Source organism: Linepithema humile, chromosome 7 (assembly GCF_040581485.1).
Source record: "Linepithema humile isolate Giens D197 chromosome 7, Lhum_UNIL_v1.0, whole genome shotgun sequence".
NCBI classification, from domain to species: Eukaryota; Metazoa; Arthropoda; class Insecta; order Hymenoptera; family Formicidae; genus Linepithema; species Linepithema humile.
Genome location: NC_090134.1, coordinates 9381014 through 9403168, shown reverse-complemented (window position 1 = coordinate 9403168; position 22155 = coordinate 9381014). Strand labels below are relative to the sequence as shown.

At 34.5% G+C, this 22155-nt stretch overlaps 1 protein-coding gene across 1 annotated transcript in view; it reads right to left on the bottom strand.

Moving 5' to 3' along the window:
* LOC137001114 (speckle-type POZ protein homolog) overlaps window positions 1-22155 on the bottom strand; it is a 74663-nt gene that overhangs the window by 24165 nt on the left and 28343 nt on the right. Inside the window, exon 3 of the mRNA XM_067359286.1 lies at window positions 13731-13794. The gene's annotated coding sequence lies outside the window, so the exon portion shown is untranslated. The remainder of the gene's footprint in view (window positions 1-13730; window positions 13795-22155) is intronic.

Below are 22155 nucleotides of genomic sequence, written 5' to 3'. Positions count from 1 at the left end.
GTTTGAATCTTCAAACCATTTGAGAAATAAGAGGCTTAATGTTAATTCCATTGATACCGTTTTGCACATTTTCTCTGCTTTTTAACGTTCTTTAAGAATGTACCACAAAAGAGAACTAAGACGCTTATCACAAAATTCCGGAGTGCATCGCTGTGCACCGTGAAAGAAAACGACAAAAACGACGCTCCTTTCATTCAAGAAGAACTTCCTGAAGACAATATATGTGGGATCGCGAATGACACTATAATAGACTTCGAATGCGAATGGAGGATCAAAACGAACGCCTACGCGCATTACCGACGGCTTAAACGGCTTTGCGCTACTTTTTGTTGCCGTAAGCCGTTCTTCTTTATGCAGAGGCGCGCAAAGATAATGCGTCAAGATGGCTATTGTGCAATCCGCATCGTTTATCTTTACAAATCGCGCGCATTGCATATCTTTATTTGCATAATGCATACTGTACTGTTCATAAATTCCTGAACAATTTCCATATTAAATAAATTAACTTTGGTTTTTATACCGTGAATAATCGCGTAGCGTACTGAGTGCACCACAATATTATAAAAAAAAGTTTTAAAAGTTTTATACAATATACAAAATTACGTTGCGTTAATATACCGAGATGAAAAAGCAGTTTTACTTCATATTTATGGCATTTTATTTCGCGAATTACTGATAATTTCACGAAGCGAGTGTTAACTTTTCCGGTAATGAAAAGCAGCGGCAAAATTGCGCGTATCCAGAACTAACGCGCGCTATTGCATTACTTTCACTCGTGTGGCGTTGCGATGTTTCAGGATGCAATTATGCCAGAGGCGAGACACGCGCGGCATATCCCGCAAAATAAATTATGTTTCGCAAAATGGATTTCGCTACATCCGCAGGTAAATTCGACGGATTAATCGTACTGTTCTCTTCCAGCAGTAGCAGCAGCAGCAGCTACGACACAAAAACATTTCTCTTCCAATTACCCATACACAATCGTTTTGTTCGTTTTGTAATCACAAATTAATAGTTTAAATCATTTATATTTAATATATTAATAAAATTGTAAAATTGTATAATAATAATACGTGTGCGTGAGTAACACTCTTTCATTATGTACAGAATTATAAATCTATAAATATTGATGAAATAAATAAAAAATTATGTAGGAATAAAGAAATTAAGAGTTAAAAAATGTAAAAATATATAAAGACAGAATTAAAAGATTATAAGATTATAATTAAAATAAGTACTATTTCTGTGATGTAAGTACTATTCCTTCAATTTCTCTATATAGAGTGTTTCTAAAAAATATAATACAATAAATACTTTAATCAACCGTATATTCGAAAATTTATGTCTGTCAGATCTTGTTACTGTCTCTATCGATACCGATATGAATGCCGAACTGTAATGATGATAAATATTTTGAATATCTTCCATGAATATATTTTGAATGAAAATCCCCTTCAATCCAGTATATCCCCGTAATCCGTATTCAACCTTGATATCTCGAATGTAGTAAGCGGCTGTGCTTTCGCGCACGAGACTTTTCCGTCTTTAAAACGCTTTGCATTGTCGTCGGAGATCTCACAGACGATACCGGAAGTCGGCCACTGCCATTATGTAGCTTTTTAATCCTATTACAGCAGTTAATTACCGTCTGGTGACCATTAGCAAGGCGCAGACAAAAACAGAAGAACTCGACACCTTTCTGTAAGAGTACCATTTGTTTTCTCCTCCTTTTTAAGCTCTCGTGACCTTTTATCTTTTGAAACAAAAAGTGTGCATCTAATTAATGATCATCTTTTGTTCATTTTTTTGATACACATTAAAAAAGCGAAAGTCAAAAAGGCAGAATTTAAGAGAATTTTGTATAGTATCGTATACAAAAGCTTTCAGAAGTTATTTCGAAAAATCCAATTTTTCTGTGAATAGAAAAATATAAAACAACCTTTTTTCAATACCAAATCGTCATCTTGAATATCACCAAACGTGAAACAAAAGAGTATTCAACTTCGTTGGTGTATCTATACTAAAAAAAAACACTACACTCACTACAATCGTATCGCTCGCATTGTTGATAGAGTACTACGGTTCTGTAATAAAGATAATAGTTCTAGAAAAAAAATAAAAAAAAAAAAAACTTCACGCTTCTCTATCCGTGTTATATATTTCCATCTGCGGGAGAAAAAATAGGTTGGATTCTCTCTCGCGCGCGAAAGGATTACGAATCTTATCTTACGGCGCGAAAAACACGGAAGAATAGATTGTACTATATAATCCCTCGAAATTAAAATTTTAAGATGCGTCAGTTCCTCGTGTCCTCCTCGGGATACCCCCGTGCCATTATCGTCGACTTTTTCTCGATTTTAATCTCCAGCCGACTTCTTATTCTCATCCGAGACGCGTGCTCGTTAGACAGCTCAGACACCATCTTTTTTTTTCATTCCTTTTGTGTCGTTCTCTCGTATTTTTTACCATGGCACATTTTCGACATATTTCTTCCTCGGCACATTGCCAAAAAAGCATTTTCGGGGTTTTTTTTCATGGCAATTCAATCAGAGAACTCGTCTGACTATATGCGGGCGATTACTACTTCATCTCCTTTTTTTCTAAAACTCTCTTTTAATTTAATAATTTTAAATTTAAACTGTCTGATCACACACACGCACACATACCGCTTTTTCTGAATTTATGTTAAAATATCAAAATATTATCTTGTTCTTTATTACAATTTTATCGCAATTTTTTAACGTAAAATTTTTTATAGATTTTACATGTGTAATTTATACTATATATATATTTACTAAGTTATAAAAATAATTATTATATATTTTCAGAATCGTTCAAAGTTGTTTCTCTTGTTATAGAATTTCTATTAGTACATATATTAATTTACAAGCGCAATAACGTTTAATGAAGCTAATTTATGAATGAATGGCCTGTGCGTAATATTAGATCGCGCTACCGCGTCGACTAATTGAACTTTAAAGTCGATAAACTATTATAAATGCATACAATAGACCGATATTTATAAAGTTCTTTATTCGTCGTACCAAGTTCAAATTTAATTCAGAATAAATCATATGAATCTATAAAATTAACTTGACATTTCCTGTAAAACTTGATATTAATGTAACTGTATTTTATAAATATACTTTATTCAAGTATATATGTAAATTCATATTTTAATGTCGAGAAGTTAAGATTCGGTACTGATGATTAAAAATAAGTTTATCTTACTGTTTCAAAACTCAAAAAGAAGTTTTGGTATTACGTTAAAAATTCTGCAATGTATGTTGTGTATTAATGATTCGTTCTCAGCACATAAAAAATTGCAAATTAAAATTATACAGCCGTCGGGAAAGCGATATTAATTTTACGACTGTTAAATGTTTACTAGAAGCAAAGAAATTTTGCATTTCGAAAATTTTCCACCTCGATGTTCGCGTGACTATATAATTACCGTTTTTTAACGACGGTATAAAAAAGTGACAGCCATGAGTTCGTGAGCTTGCGCGAAATTGAATACTTGTTGGCTACGCTCGTTTAATAACTTCGGCGTTGGCAGTTTGTGTTTCGCTTCTTTCGTGCAGCCGTCGTTGTTCCTTTTCGCTTTTCGTCTTGCTTTCACAGGTCGCTAAGTCGTCACAAGTCGTAGGATTTAAAAGGGCCGTTCGAGGACTTAACTTCGCCTCTTAGCGGACACAGAACGGGAGTGTGGTTGCACTAGTTTGAAATGACGATTTGTGGGTCGGCGAATAAGACTAGCGAAAGGCTACGAATATGCCGAGATTTAGAAATTTGTAGTGATGTTTTATAATGGCGTATTGTTATTGTGCTCAACAATGTAAGATTGTACAGAATTGTTGAATTGTTAGGAGCTCAGTTAAGGCTACTAGGATGAGATTTTTCATAGAAACAAAAAATATTCTGAGTAAAGTTAAAATAATTTATGAGAGATTTATCACAAAATATAAAGAAATAATAAAATAAATGTGTTGATTATCTAAATCATTTTAACTATGCAATGATATAATTAAATAATACATATATAATTAATAATTAATGTTTGCATATAATTAATTAACAGCACATAATTACAAATGTAATATATATTTTAAATGGTTTATAATATATTGATTCAATTCCACAAAATTTAAACCACACAATTTATATTCTACAATTAATGTAACCTAATAATGCAATATTATATGATTCTGTTAAAAACATTTGAGAAATAATTTTTTTACGGTTTAGAGAAAAAAATATTCATTCTTAAAATGTTTCTAATATTTTACAAGTTCAAAAAACTTATTAAATTTGTTCTCCACGAAAAGTCTGCTTTAGATTTGTGATTTATAATCTGTGTCTATAAGAAACAATCAGATTTACACACACACACACCTGTAGGCAACATCACATTTCGGTAAAATCGCATTTATCGCATACGCCGTTCTCTACATATTGAGTTTTCGTGAATTTACTTCTATCCAGAATCCTCTACAGGGTCCTCCAAATCACATTCATGGAGCGTTTAATTAGAGAATGATGCACGACGTCGTGTTTGTCGGCGGGGTAACGCCGGGGTGGCACGCATCCTGCGCCTTGCCTTTGCCTGACGCGACTAACCGAGACTACAGGATTATAAGGGTGAGTAAATAATAGGCGAATACGTGCTTGTTGCGCGCGCGCTCGCGCGGGCAATGTGTTTGCACACAAATCTCAAACAAGCGAATATTAAGTCTCTCTCCCTCCGGCATAAGAGGATACTAATACGCGAGTGCACAATAAAGGGAATCAAGCGTGAATACACGCAAACTGGCGTCGTGACACGTTTACCACGCCGATAAACGCGGTGGCTTATGTAGAAAATGCTGAGACAGCAATTCTCCCAGCAAACGCTTCAGGCGGAGACCCCCTTTCATATTTGCCAGGATGGATTTTTAAATGTTCATCAAAGGTAATGAGACTCACACCGTGATTACTACGTACTTTAAATTGTAACGTTTAAGTATCTTTTCTCACAGCATTTTTTTTCACACGATATCTGATAATATATTCTTTAATGTTGCATTAATCATTATAATAATCTTCCATCTCTCATTTGATAATTCCGATAAGAAAATCTCATGATAAATATAGGAATCCCTAGAGACAGTATTATCCTTAAGAGGGAGAAGGAGGGTCCGAGGAATAAATTACGTTCGTAGAAATTTTCACATTGCTCCTTCCTACACGCGGAGCTGCTTATAATATGCTTTACGGGCTGAAGGAATAAAACGTCCGTAACATAATAGAACAAAGTACGATAATTTCATTTCATTGTATAAATTATCTGAATAAGCTTAGCGTATTGCCGCAAGGCAACCAAAATATTTTTCAGATCGGATAATTTGTTTCCTTTTTTAGCGAAGTAGATTCTACAGATATAACGATTCGCGTATCGTTTCGCAGATGTTTCGTAATATATATTTTAGGAAGTTTTTACAATAAAAAAGTTTTTAATAAAAAATACAGTGAAATATAGAAAAGTAAAATCCGTTATTGCATGAGAATACAATTCCGTACCCATGTAGCTTCGTTTTACACTTTTTCCTGAGAAAATGAATGTTTTTATATGTGATAAAAAGTAAATATTTTAAAGGTTAAATCCCGTCCAAGTGTATATTCGTTCGTAAGTTCCGTCGTTCGAGTCCGATAGGGTAATGGAAGACCGCGCGGCGTCTGCAAACGCATAATTGCAGATAAACCGGCGGACGTGTTCGTGCAACTTTGCATCGTACATGTGCGACCAAAAGGCTTTAACGGTACGAAGAAGTGCCGGCCGAGTGCGAGCGAGTGAAGGGAACGAGCATGTCTAAAGTACATGGGTAAACGAACAACGATCTCGGGAAGAGGAGTTTACGAGGTGGTCGACACTCGAAGGAATGGATTATGGATCAAGACAAGGTCGGGAGGAGAGATTGTTGGCAACGGTGGTGGCGGCAAGTGATTGTGTAAATCAAGAAGGCACTTAGAATGCCTGAAATTTCACTTTATGGAGCTTGCAGTCAAATCCGCCGTCGAGAAATACGTAAACGGGTTCTTTTTAAAAGTTGTTTTTCAAAGTGAATTGTTACGTGACGATTTCTGTCACATTAGAAGAGAAATGAAAATGTTGATGGGGATGTTGATGTTGATCGGGATTTTAAGATATTCGCAAACATATTTGCGCCATGAATTTGATTTCGTGACAAATTTAGAGCTAATGTTTCTTGGAGATAATTAGATGTGAATTTAATCGATTTTCTATTTATCAAAATATATCCAGATGTGCAAACAGCTAGATGTTTAGATGCACGAAACATTTTAATATCTAAACATAAAATATAAAGAAAAAGAATAATATTCGATAAATTCTAGTGAAGAAAAATCACTTGCATTTCCATTTTCAAGATTATCATTATCAATGTGCGCTATATTAAGTCCCACCTTCTATTCTTCGCTTTTACGAAGAATTCTTTCGCAAATTTCTTGCGCCTTGTCTTTTTCTTTATTCCCAGCGGACGAGAGCGCTTCTATTGCTAGGCGAGTCATGTACAAACAGTTTCTTCGCGAAATTCCATTGCTTTTCGCGCGGCACGATTGCGCGCGCGAAGTTTCCCGTGGGGCCCCTTCAGCTTTTTCCATTTGTTCATATCAGATAAGTCTCTTGCAATAACTTCGTTTCCCGTGAAGTTTCGTCTCGCACGCGCAACTTCCGGTCCTCTTTCGCTCGTTCATCCGCTATCGCTATCGCTCGATTCTTTCGTAGCCGCCACTTGTACCTCCGTTGAGTATCACTTGCTTTCACAAGGGAAGTGCTCAAGCCCTGTGATCGAAGGACACTTAAACGTTCGTCCACTTCGGCGAGTGCTTCACAAAACATAGCGCATATGATATTTTCCGACTGTACGCGTTTTGCATGTGGAATGTCGCTCTAGACGTAAGCCAGCAGACGCCCATCGATGTGCATTTATCATCAACGTTTATCGCGTTACGAAAATTATCTTAATCTCAATTTCGAAGAGTGCAGTGCGATTCGTCAGTGGCTGTCTTCTTAACAAAAACGGCGAGAAGAATTTATGGAATCTACGTTTCCTTCGCGCCGATAAGACGGAAATCGAATCTGTCGTCCGCACGCGCGCCCATACCCGGCATGTATACCCGGCACGAATAATCTTTGATATATGCTCGATGTGAAGAATCTATCTGTGTGCTCGATTAAGCGATTGTGTTCGTTCGAAGAGAGCAGAGAAGAGATGGGGGGATGAAAGCGCTATTAGGAAGAACAATGAGCCATAGAAAACCGCAAACGAAAAGAAGAATACAATAGAAAATTATGACAAAAAGGAAAAGAATATAAGAAAATAGCATGAAAGCTCATCTCTCATTTCTCTCATCCGATATAAATTTATAAAATATGATTCGTTAATAATATATTAAGGACAGCTCTTTCATTTTAATCTAAGACAAGAATCTATGTTTTCAATTTTCGGTAATTAATATCAGAAGCTTTGTACAGTAGAATCATTAAATTATTAAAACTTTCGTTATTGAAAATTTAAACTTATCGAAACTCCCCTCCCCATATATACACATTGCTTATTAAAATATCTACAATATTTCGTCGGAGGAATTTCCGAAATGTAAATTTCTCCGTTTGGAAATTCGATCTGTATCGCCTAATGAAACATCATGCATGTGTGTGTGTGCGTATATCAGTGTGGATTTGTGCGTACCGTACATTCCTAACATTGTACTCCGTGTCGGCTGTACTTAATGCACGCAAGTGTAGGCTCGCCGGGCTTTATGTCTGTGTCACACGACGCTGATTGTCTCTATGTCGCTTTACGAGTAGCCTGCTTAACATTGCCCTCCCGTGAATTAGCGCAGTACGGAGCTATTAACGCTTTCACCTGTATGTTCGCAATGCTGCTTTTAAGAGTATCTCATTTCACAGGTGAAAATTTCACAGGCGATAATAACGAAACTGATATTCCAGCGATTAAATCGGTCGTGCGATTTTAAGCCGTGCCACCGGAGAACCGATCGCATTAGTTGAAACTAATATTTCTGCCGTGTAGCTGCGAGGATTGTACGAATAAAGTGGGAATTTCGAAAGGCGTTATCGGAAAATTAATACTCATCAGTCTGTATTATCGTTTCGCTAAATGAAGCCGAATGCGATACGCTCGATTAAATGGCACACGAAATACGATATAAAATGAGAAAGCGAAGATTCGTTTGCGAGTTTTTTACTGATGCGATGTTAGTAACGTAATCGCAATGAATTGTAGAAAGAATAATATACTGTTGTGTTTTGTTCGCCTTCTTTTCATTTGTGGTTCGATTCAAGTTAATTTTCTTCGGATGTTACAATGAATATAAGCTCGTAAGAATAGAAAAATGTATACAGGTTATAAAATTCTTTAACAAAAAATTGAAATTTATATTTTCTTAGTAAAAAAATGGACAAAAAGTTAGCCGCTCGTAATTTATCACTTTTTAACATTAAATAATTTAGTAATTTATTATGATAAATATATCTAAAATTAACTAAGAATATTAAGAACTTTAGACCCCCTGATAAGAAAAAGCAACTAACGTGAAATATTCAGTTTTGGCCTAATCAAATTTTCGCGCCGCAATATACTGTGTAACAAATATCGCAGTGACTTTGGCAAATGAGGAAGTCTCGTAATCCTACCTACTGTTTGATCTTGTCTCAGATTCTGCCAAGTCGTCGGCAAAGCCGAGTCCAGAATCAGTTCGCACGTCCTCCGTCCGTAAATACCTGTCCTGCCGCGAACGCATCCCTGCAACATTCTGCTCCTCTCCTCTACTTACAAGGATCTGAGCTTCGCATGCTCCCGCTCGCGTCAGATACGGTGCCGGAGAGTTGCTTGGGCCAAGCAATTTGTTAATGGCGATAATTTAGCAAAGCGGATTAAAGGAGCGCCGCTCCGGAGCGACATTAATCAATGCTAAGTCTCATCCGCAAATCGACGATGCAAGCTTATGCCAAACGATTGACTGCAGTTTAATGGACGTAATTGTATTCGGAAAATTAGCGAAAAACACGCGGCACATGCTTTTGAATAAAAGAGTGATTGTATTTTATCGTATAATTCTAAATTTTTCGAAAATTTTTGTAGACAGTAAAAGTATTTTTTAACGAATTTTAAATGACTAAATGAGGACAAAAAATTCAGATTTTTTTTTAAGATAACATATTTACATATCGCTCATAAGTTAAGAAAATATTCTAAACAATAATTGTTTAAATTAAATTTTTTTACACAATTTATGAATTTTTCTATGCTTTATTATAATGTACTATTGTATAATTTTAGAATGTGCATTTTTATAATATATTGTGTTCCCTCTCCAAGCTTTTCATTTTTAATTACTTTTTCCATGTTTTTACTTTTCTTTTTATTTTTTATTTTCGCTTATTTAACGTTATCTCTTTTTCTTTATAGATTTTTAAACTAATTTTGAGTCACTGCATGTTAGTAAAAAATGTTATTCTGATTATATTGTTATAATTTTTTTGTTCTACATTATAATGGATCGCGGGAAGGATGAGCGAAAAACGTCAAAGGCAATGTAACCACGCTGTGAATGCCGATGTAACCGCCAATTACAACGCCGAAATTAATGTGTAATTTCGCTTTGACGTGCTTTGTATGTAACTTTCAGAATGTGGAGGCCGAAACAATACTAATTATCGCTCTGCACTGCAAGAAATATTAATCAACGTATTCTAGTTATGATATAACGAGCACACGGTGTGCAAAAACTTCCATTTTTATTCATTACGGTGTTATGAAAATACGCGTATACATTTATTTTAATAAATATCAAATGAGATACCTGTCCGTTCTTTATTAATCTTTTAATTGCAAAGTTAAGTTTACATATATTGAAACATTTCTTGTGCAACAAAATCTATTTAATGCAATGCATTTTATTATAATATATAAATTTATGTCTACATTATAATATGTAATATTTCTATATTCTCTTATAATAAATATTAAAAACGTACCATTCATATCGAAATGGAAAGAAAATTCTAAAATTTTACGGTATTGTAGTAGCATTTACCATGCTGTATATAGAATTGTATATAGAATTATCCATCTTTCATCATATTATTACTTGAAATACATATTCATTTTTATGTAACTTGAAAAGAAAAACTTTGTTCATTAAAATAGTAAATAATTTTGAAAAGTTTATATACTAATGCACAACACACACAATATTACATTTTTGAATATAACTTTTATATTATTTAATTTTTTCGCAGATTTTCCGAAAACTCCGAAATTGTATAAAAATATTTCAGATATAAAATTGTTTCATGTTCTAAATATAAAATTTTGAACCGCATAGTATAGCTACCGATTTATATAAGTATATGGGGAAAGACAATAAAAGTGTGAAGCTTTTATAAAAAGAGAACAAAAAATGTGCATATTCAATATTCGCTATGAGATTTTCGTCAGTGATGTGAGCGGAGCGAATGTCGGATTTTGGGCGTAAATTTCGATGCGATGCATCACCCTCGCAAAAACGCAATACGGCACAAAACGGTCGAAGAGAACGCGAAGCGTTTTAGTGGCTGTCGCTTACAAATACCGGGATTCTTTCGGCAAAATCTGCATCCTGAAGAGTTGTGACAGCTCACCCCCTCCCCCTCCCTCGGCATGCCACCCTCTTATCTCGTCTCTTTCATCGCCATTCTTTGACTCTGTCATTTTCCTCGACTCCTCGTATCACCGCATTTTTCTTTCGTTTCGTCGCTTTTGAGTGCATCTCTCTTTCTCCCTTTTTCATCGTATGTATCCAACGATATTTCAGCGCACCTGCAAGTGCGCAACCCCCTCTGATACGCGGAGAATGTGGAATAAATAAAGCAGCATCCAGTGGAAAAACGATAAATCCCGAGAGGCGCGCCAGCAATTTGCTGAATGGCGAGAGAAAAAGAACAAGAAAAAAAAGGAGGGTGCAGTGAAAAACGAGTTAAAGTAAGAGGGAGAACAACGTGAGAAAAGCGAAAGACAGGCCAAGAGCAGTCGAGACGCGCACGTTCGAAATCTTGGTGTGTAATTTACGAGGGCGGGCATTATGTAATCTGAGCGATAAATAATGTTATCAAAGTAGTGGCTCGCGGTTTATCACGCGAATCGAGGCCCTTTGTTTGTTGCGAAAAGATTTACTTGAGATTTACTTAACTTGGGTTTTACATTTGCAGTTCAATATCCATATCAGAAATTTATTGTGTAATATGGTATTATTTATCTCTGTGTTGCATCCCATTTTTCGATTGTTTTTCAACATGAAAATACATTTCACTTCGTAATACAAATAAAATTACAATAGTAATATATAGGATCAGTATCCAATATTGTTGTAAAAATCAATAATTTATGTTCATTGTTATATTAAAATTATTTGTTAAAAATAACAAATAATAAGAATTAAAATCAATATAAATGTAAGTAATATTTCTTAATCTTCAAATTAATGCAATCAAATATACATATCTCAATAGTAATGCAACATATTAAATATATTGTGTTTATCTGGTGATTCGTATTTAAGTAATGCCATGTTACACTTTTGGAGTGTACATCCACACACACATACACACACATAAATATATATAGAGTGTGCACAGCTTCTTCATAAGCCGAGGATTAAAACTCGCGAAAGTTTAATCGAGTCACGTGTATATTCACTTTTATCCGAAGCAGCTAAGGTTATCTTTGAAAATTAAATGTAAACGTTTAGTTTCTATAATATCCGCTGAGTAACCCGAGATAGCTTCCCCGTGTTAAAAGTTTATTTAAACAAGCTATGAAGAAAATAAGCTTAACTTCAACGTCGTATAATTGAAAAAACTTTGATTTAGTTTACGCGATAATACTTAAACCTAATTGGAAAGTGGAGAATTTTCGAATGACAAAGCAGAATTAGTTACTAAGAAGAGTGCCCAGTGAAATGCGATAATAAAGCAACTTGGTCAATGTAACAAATAGTTGATAAATTTTTAACTTCGTAAGAAAAATGTTATATATAGAAAACAAAATATAATATTAAAAATATATATTACTATACTAATGTAATATTTAAACTCGTGTGTTTTCAATTCATACTAATTCATATTAATTCCTCTTATTGTTTTAAAAGTTTTCTTACTTTTTATTTGTTGTTTTTCGAGAGAAAATCTTATGATCTATCCTTCGTCTAGAAAATCACGCCATTTTACAGAACATTCCGTATATATTCTGCATTTTAAATCCGTGAAATGAATATTAGCATATCGACCTAAACAGATATATTATCCGTTCCCTCGCGACACGTTCTATTTTTACAAATGCCAAACGCGATTAACAGATCGCGGTCACGATTTACAATTCGCGCAATAAATCGCAAATAATTACCCGAGGTTTCGGGTCGCGAGGGAAATAACTGTCATTTATTAATATTGATGCGATTATATGATGCTCGTGTTTGCGTGAGAATGAAATCACGTGGTATTCGAAAAATGCAGCGGGTCTCTGAGTCATTCTTGCAAAATTAATCACTCTAATTAATCCCGCTCGATCTGCCGCAAATTAATCGAGCACGTTCACCAAAGCTGACCTGTAATTTTATTAATATGCTTGACGAGCACTTATCACGCGCACCTGTTATTTTTGTACTTTGCGATCATTATTATAATGTATCATATGTTGAATAGCGTTGCTAATCTTTCACGAGACAATTTTATAGACATTATTAATTCATTAATAACGTCCTATTATGCAGGATTGATTGTGGTAATATTAAAGCCTTAGCCCCAAAATAATATCTAATATCTCTCTATTGTACTGATAACATGTAGTTAATCTTTTTCTACATTTATTTCTGCCTAGTTTATTCTGATAAACTAATTCTATTCAATTATAATAATTTTTAAAATTATATTTCTTTGTTAATTATACTTCTTGTTTGTCCTTTTAAAATATAAAATTACGTATTAAAAGCATATTTTATTGCGCACTTTCAAGCATAACGCTGCATTTTCCTTTTAACGCAAGATGCATGCGTATTTCTTACGATATGCAATAATGGCTCGCGGAAATGGCTTCTATCTACTACTTTTTCACGACGATGTACTTAAACGGAATTCCGCTGGCATAATCGAAGCTACGGGGATAGCGGCAAAATAACTGCGTACCGTTTACGTGCGTACTTCTGCTAAGAAATAATCCAAAGTCCGGTCGTAACAGCGCCATTACCACCCTTGCCCCTAGCATGTCTGTCGGACATTACGCTGACTATTACTACTCTGGTCATTTATGGCCATCACTTATGGATATAAGTGGTCTCGTCTTTCGTAGAGAGCTATCCACCGCTACTTTTCTTCACCAGCTTATGAATGTTTCACCGAGTTTTCCCGCGCAGAAATATGGAATGTTCAGTAATAGGCGCATTTGATATATATGATAATATTTTACGTAGTAAACTAAAATAAACTTGTCTTCATAGAAACACGAATTGAACAGTGTTTCTAAATAATTAAAAAAAATAATTTTGATGAAAATAATGGATATGATTTAAGTACAAAATAAATTATTTCAGTTTTCAACAAGAAAGTTTATTCACATCAAACTTGCGTCTATTAATGAACATCCTAAAACAAAAATAAAAAATCCACTCACCAAACGTATGATTTTGGAATGGCGCTGTTCACGGATCCTGCTCCATTGAAATTCTCGCCAATCCCTGCAACATAAATAATATTGATTATTAAAATATTTCATTTCAAAAACTTTGATATACAGTATAATATTAAATTAAAAAATAACAATTGAGATTTTCGTATTAAATATATCTGAGAATGCATTAAGCTTGTAAATTTATGATTTTTTAGTAAAGATTATCATAATTGGAAGTTTATAAATCCAAACAACCCATAAATGAGCGTTTTATTAATTAATGAAAATTCTGAAAATAAAATTCTAGCGCATAAAATCGTATCAGAATTTAAATAACGATTTGTTAGAAAACTGATACAAAAGAAGTCACGGCGTTCACATAACACGATAATACATTTTTCAACATATGTACGAGCTGTCGGTGCTCGAATTTACGAAAAGAATGCTAATGCTTCCCACGGCGCTCACTTTTACGGCGATCATTTCACGGAAATACGAAACGTGGCGCATATACGAGTATTTCGGCGGGCAGGTGCAGGCAGAGACGTATCTAAAATATTTGTCATGTGGGAGCTCTCTTTGAATTCTTTCATGTAATTTAAAAAAAACTTAATAACTTGATTCTTTTCGTACTGTGTTTGTCCAGTAAATTCCTTTCTTTCAAAACTTTATATTAAGATTTGTATTCTAAACACATTTTTTATTTAAAAAAATAGAATTTTTATTTCTGCAGTGCCAAGAATGTGAAAAAAGAATGGAAATATAAAAAATTTAAATAGAGACAAAATACATTCAAATACATATAATACATTTACAAATAGATTCTCTCTTTTTATGTTATCAAATTTTTACCTAAAAACTTATAGTGACTTTTCCGATATTTTTGTAAATGATTTGAAAACTTAAAATAGAACTCGAAAGAACATATTACGTTCGCAAGTAGAGTTTTGTCTTAGTTTGGCGAATTTTTCATTTGGTTTAAAAACTTGTAATGATATTTCGACTGTAGTAGTCTGTCTTTCTCGCCATCTATTTTCGGTACGCCACTGAATGCGCGACAGTTTTTCCAGGCAGGTATAAGTTCGTTTTAGCAGGCCATGCACGTGTGCGCGGCCGTGTGTACTTCTCGTGACACGCCAACCACGTACAACGGGACCGTCGCGACGTTGCAGGCTAAACGAATAACTTATGCGTTCTGAATAAGAGACCGGCGCCGTCTGGCCTGACGCCTTACGTCACTACTTTGGCGAAGCGCAAGCTTATATAGATTGCTCGAAGAACAGTCCGTGTTTCTTAAATATGTAAAAATTTATTACAAGATCATAAAGTTAAAGTGAATCAAATTTTATTCCGAATAAAAATATTCGATTTATTTTACTCAATATATTTATTATAAAGTATTTCTCTAACATACTGCACAGTAAAGATTGAAGAGCAAATTCTACAGGAATTTACTTAAATATTTGTGTGATATGCCAATGTTTGAAATCTCGATTACTTAATGTTGCGTGGAAAATGCCGGAAACGCGCGAACACTGATATCATGCGAATTTCATGGTAATATTGGCAAGAGTAAATCAAGCCACTTTGAGGGCGATAAATTCCTAGCAACAAGCAAATACGAACTGTCTGAACAAAGTTGCCCGCTACTACTTCATCCGATATTATTCGTCGCCGAAGCCGCGTTACAAAGCCGCCACCGCCGCCACGCCGATGATAACGACAGCACGAAACTGGAGAAACCGCAATTAGCGAATTAACGGGGCGCAATTATCACGGTTTGTCGAGGATTCCATTAATTCCCATACAGAACCCCGGCACTCGAATTTAACGCGCATTAACGATAATTGAACACGACTAAACTCTAAATATTTTTGTTGAATGCGACACCAGCGGATCCTATTATTTTAATTGTTTCACGTGTTTACTATTTGTTGCGCCATTGATAAATTATAAAAAGAGCAATCTTTATTTCGTTCCAAATAAATAAATAATGGATTCTATAAAAACAGTGTATTATTTAAAACTGATAAGCACGAAAAAAATTAAAATAATAAAATTATTCGTAAATTGCTATTAAAAATAAGAAAATATGAGTACTCTCACTTTTAGGAAATAAAAATTGATATTATTTCTTTATTTTTAATAAAATAATAAGAGGCTACTAAACTTTGAATCGCATTCGTTGCGCGTATACTATTTGAATTTAAAAAATGAGTGTATTATGTGAAACTTTTCAAAGAATTTTTGGATTATTTTTAATGGCAATCTATTTTATTATAAACTAGTATATTAAATTATGAAACAAATGCAAACTTTATTGCAAACTCAGTTGCAAACTAAATTTTAACAGAGATAAAGCGAACAATGTGCATATGAAGACGCTCAAATATACACTAACGAAAGTTTCGAAAAATCCTTCGGGAAATTCTCCCGACTTTCACCGTAAATAAAAGACGTTGGAGAGTCACTTGTAAGAATGCAGTAATTTGGCCTTTTATTTCCGTAAGAGAATTGTATGTATAGTATCTTGTACACCAGCGAGAGATATATAAATGCGTGAGATGTAAGGCCACTTGGTGACCATCTATTCAGCATCGTATATCGTGCGGCGTTGGTTACTATTTACACATCGATTTACGACGACAACTCAGCCGAGATGGGACGGTCAAATAGATCAGACGGCAGGAGTAGCGTTTGCGCTGTCTAAGGCCACTTATACGTTCTAATGAGTGGTTAATCGAATTGCCTAGTCCAATAGAGGGTAGTAGCTCAGGTGGCGAGCGTAGCTGTATGTTCGGCGGTCCATGCTATCGCGAGTATTAGCCGGTCCGTTCATTTGACGTCACATCGATCATGCGAGCCCTTCCACTCGGGCTGTGCTCTGCTTGTATACACGTCTGCCGACTAAACGCGGACATTTGTAGCTACAGGGACGTGCCGCCCGATATAATACATGTGACAGCTTCTTTGTTGGCTATTGTCAAACTGATTCTACTATGACTGAATCGACAACGGGTCCTGTTGTTGCAATTTCGTAGATGAGCAATGCCTGGGCTATTAACCGCTCGTAATTCCGCCAATTTGTGGATTACGAAATGGACTCGCCGGACGATATAAATGTCCGTCAAACCGATCAGCGGATATAAGCGATGATAAATTAGATGAATTGGTCGATTTATCTTCAGTCACATACTTAGCCCTTCCTCGTCACCATTGTTTGTATCGATCTTGCGGTAAGAACTTTGCTCTTCCATTATAATCGGAATGTATGATTTACTGTAGATATCGTGAATAATGTGTTGAATTTAATGATCAATTTATCTATTAAATCTCATTTAATTATTTGTGATTTTTTTACTTCGATATTAATAAACCTAATATTTTCCTGCTTATTTTAAAAAATTGCAATGTTTGCAATTTTTATTATAATTTCATTTACAAACTTTGAAAATAATTCGTAAGTTTAAATTTTCTACTCGTGTATTTTATTTTTCAATGTTTGCTAAAGCATGTAAAAATAAATTTTTATTTTATTTTTATGCTTTTATGATTTTTTCAAATAGGGAAATGGAATACTGAAAAGCGTACATTTATAGAAATGTATAATAGTTTTACACATTTTATAATTGACATATGTTTTTACTAAAGTGGGTTTTTACCAAAGTATGTTTAAATCAGTAAAAGTAATACACATTTTTGTCCTATACGCGGAAGAACATCGAATACGCAGAATATCATTCTGGAGTGCTGGTTGTAATAAATCCGATTATCTATGAAGTGCAGCGAGATTCTCCTGCCTAGCTTAGCATTGATATTTGAAGAACCGGGTATTGCGGAAAACGTTATCCGTTGTTATATAATCCCCAGCTCGAATATGCCAAATAATTTATAAAGGTTGATTTTTACCACGAACTTTATCGCCAAGATAGTAGTGCACTATTAAAAGCGATTAAAAGCGACGTTAATCAGAATAAAATGCTACTAATAAATTAAGGATACGCATATAAAATAAGTAATACGAAAATCAATAATTTCACAACTAATTTCATAATTAATGATAGAAAAAAATACTGAATAACAATTCTAAGATGAACAATTTGTGTAGCAATGCGGAATAATTTTTGTAAAATTTGTAAAATTTTTAGAAATATAATTAATAACTAATTTAATATAACGTGAAAATCGGTCTCCTCTCTGCTGCATTTCGAATGCATTAAATGCATTCAAGTTTAACGAGACAATTCGGTTTGTCCGATGCGCTCGTCGCTCGAAGGTCAAGAGGCAAGTAACGAGGTTCGAACTTCCGACAAATGTGACTGACAAATGAGAGGCGAAGTAATGGGTCGACGCTCTCTGCATAAATAATCGGGCCGACCAATGCGGCGCCGCAACCACTTCCAGGAACAGTTCCACATCGACGCCCGCCCGGTGGTTTATCGACCTACGATACCGTTGACCTACACCCTCACGTTACCAGCATAGGCGGTCTAGCTATACGATGCTATTTTGTTACATAGCCAAACCACAACCCTTTGACAGTCTGTAGATTCAAGGGGCTTGGAAGAAAATACACCTCTGTGTATTTTCCGAATAAAATAGTACCGTTGTTTAAGTAAGAATATTTTCGTTATATATTTGTATTTTGTAATATATTTGTATATATGCATAATGTTCGTTTATAGTTCCAATATAGAGAATTATTTCATTTTTAGAAACAGATTGATTTTTATAAAAATATTTTTTTCTTTTCGCACATATGCTTCAATATAAATACCTTGAAATATTATCCAATAATACTTTCCGCAGCACTTTATGTGTAATGTAAATATTATTTAAGAAATAATTTATTCGTGCTCGTGATAAATTATAAAAATGCGACTTATAAGAATAAGATTTTGATGTTCAAATTTATTCACAATCATCATGCATAAATGGAAGATAAAACTTGATGAAGAAATAGAGCAGGAAAAAGCTGAGCGTTTGCGCTGCAAAATAATCCCATAAATAACGCAATAAATCACCAAGGGTGTCAGCGACATACAGAACTCAAAGTTCTGTGGCGTGGTTTCTCGTTTAAGTGTCGCGGCTTCGTTAGAATTTCCGTCATCTCATTAATCAGACGCGTTGCCGCAGGCCACGTCAAAGTAAATGACGAGATCTCCGCTACCTTTCCAACATGTAGTTTTCTTCCGCAATGTATCGTCTCTTTGCGACGAGTAATTTTATTCATGCTCGCTATAGGAAGTTCTGTGAATCGTGTCGCATGACACGAATTGATTTCTAGATTCCATCTGATTGTGTGAGCTCTGCATTTCGCATTTCCCGTCGGAATTAAAATACAGTCGAATTTCCGTATTCTAATTTCTTACTTTTTCTAATTTTCTTCTTTACGCTATCGTTTTCGGACTATTTGTCAGATTATGTAATATAAAAAATAAGAATAGAAAGACAAATTAGAAAATGTTATATACAATTCAGCAGATATTAATTAAAAGAGAAAAGTTTTAAACTATGTCGTCTTTATCTTCCTGCAGAGAAAACAGTTTTATATCAGATCGAGTCGGAATGATTAAGGTTCTTTATGCAAGAAGTGTCTCTCGGGGTTTTTGGATCTTCCAGGAAGAGCAAAAGGGTCAACTGGGTCGGTCAGATAAGAGGCGGCAAAGCTTCTTAAAAAAATGAAATATTACTCATGTACATTATCATATAAAACACTCGGCTAGAATTTGTGTCGTACTACGGCGTGAAAAGTAGATGTGACTGTGTGGTTAGTAAAAGCACACTTGGCCAAAGAAAATTCACGCGACATTCTATCAGAAATCTGCTTATCTAGACAGTAATATACGTCGGGTTTTGGGAAACGCTTTTCGAATATGATGTCGCGATAAGTCACATCTAAGAATGTAACTTATCTGTTAAACTACCAGCCAAACGAAACAAGCATAAACAAAAATATGCTTTGTAAGTAACAAAGATGTCTTATAAATATAAATGTACTAAAGATAAAAATATTCTTTAAATTTATATCCTATATATATTTTAGTTAACTATAAATAATTAAATTATTATATATTAGATATTAAATAAATATCACGGGATCTTTAGACATTATGACATAAAGAAGATTGCTATATAATTAATTGTAAAAAGTTGTAATAAAAAATAAAGTTTATATACATAAAATATTAGAGTTCAAATTACTCTCTATAAATATAATTTAATCTTGATAACCTTTTTATAAAAAAAATTATATAAAACCTAAAGATAATGCTAAATATTCGACAGAATTCCATCTATTGACAAATAATATCGCAATTGCTTTCATATAAAATATTTATAATATATTGTCAATAAAATTTAAAGACATTATGTGTTCACTAAATATACAAACAGAAATCTTCAAAACAATAAAATATGACGGTTTCCTCTATTTATGTAATAAAAAAAAAATATTAGCGTGGAAGAAATCAAAGAAAAGCGATCAGCAAAAAAAGAGCTCGGGGAGTGAATCAGAATAAAGTCTTTCAAGAAAGCTCGAGTTTTCAGTAGTGCTTTTTTAATAAAAAAAATGTCCCGTTCCGATGACGCGACCAGAAGACGCGTTTGAAACGAGTTTTCGCCGACAGAAAAGTCATTTAGAGAAGATCTAAGCGATAAGAAAGCGCGAAGTTGAAGAACGAAAACTTAACGAATCGCTCAGAGTGAGAGGAGAGGCAAAGCGATCGATTTTTTCGCGCGATAAAAGCAAATCAGACGAGCAGACAGGAATACTCATCGACGCATGTATAACGAGTGTACTCGGGTAAATGGTATTCCTTTCGTCAGTGCAGGCTTTTTACGGGGGTTTCGCGTCGACAAGGTGGCAGAGATGGCTGAGGAAGTATTAGAAAAGCGGAGGAAAAGCGCGAGTAAGCCTCTTAGATAAAGAAAACTGATTTCCACCAGAGAATTGCGTAACGAAAAACGCATCGTGTTTCCAGGAGCGTGAAGAATGAAGCGTCGTTTCAAAATAAAAAAAAACAAAGGGATAAAGAACAACAAAAGAAAGTAAAGAGATTGTATAACAAAAAATCGTTGAAATAAAGAAAAACAGAGATTCAAAGAGAAGTAAACACGTGATGCAAAAGAGAAAAGATGTAAAATGCAAGAAATATTGATAAAGGGGAAAGAAAGCAGAAGCTCGATAATAAACGAGAAAAAGAAATAAACTTTTAGTTCAGACAAAAGCAAGAACGCAGAGAAAAGAAGTTAAAATAATGAAGAGTGGAGAAAATGAAATTTCTGAGCGAGCTAAATGTGATGGAGGAAAAGGAACAAGTAGGAAGTTCAGCGAAAACTGAAAGTGATGGAGGAAAACAGAAGTAGAAGTTTAGACGAACGTGAAACGAAAGAAAAGAAGATTCAAAGTCAGAAAAATATAGACGCAGTGGAGGACAAAAAAGTTGCTTTGTAACGAGACAGATACGATGAAAGGGACGAAAGCTAAAAACAAAGTAAACTTAATAAAGAAAAGAGAAAGTAGATATTAACACAAAGCAAACATGACGCAGAATAACATGATGGTGAAAGCTCGAAAGAAAGCTCTACGGTAATTTGTCAGTTCTTAAAAGCTCCAGTAGGCACACAATCGTGTTACGGCGAAAAGCGAAGCTCGTTAGGTTACGTGACGTTGCGCCGCACAAAGGAAGAGCTAGGTCAGATAAGATGGAGCGGGTCAAGTTTTCACTTCCGCCTTTTCTTCATTATCGTGCGAGCGCAAAATGCTCGGATGCGGATGCAAAACGTCGTAACGGACGTTATCTCGGAGCGGGCGTCTCGCGCGAAAGGGTCGAACGGCGCTGTTAGATAAGAAGGAACGGTAAGACCCGAGAGGAAACAACCCGAGAGAAAGCCAGCCCCGTGAAAAGAAATGAATACGCACGACGTAGAAAGCAAGTTCCAGACAAATATATACACAATGTTCTGCAATCTGTGAGACATTCTTTTAACAGTTAAATTTTTTTCCTTACTTCGAAAAAAAGATTGTTCCAAAATTCATTAAAAACAGATCTAGTGTGTGATATATTTAAGATATAAACTAATATATATAAACTTTTAAAATACACTTCCGCACTCAATTTCTAAATGAATGTTCCTCGATATACACTTGATCATATCAAAGTAGTTAAAAAGATATTTACTATTTTTTGTTAATTAAGAACAAGAAATTATATAAAGTATAATTTAATAGACGAAGCCTGTAGAAGAAATTTATTCATACAAAATATCTTTATGGTTTCAGTGTTGAGCTTGTGAAATGGTGAGTGCATATATGCATATATGTATATGTTTTAAATATGACCAATTTTGAAACCTGTATATATGATCGACTGCTAATGTTGTTCAACTTGACAATTTCGCATTTCTTTACACGAATTATAGATAT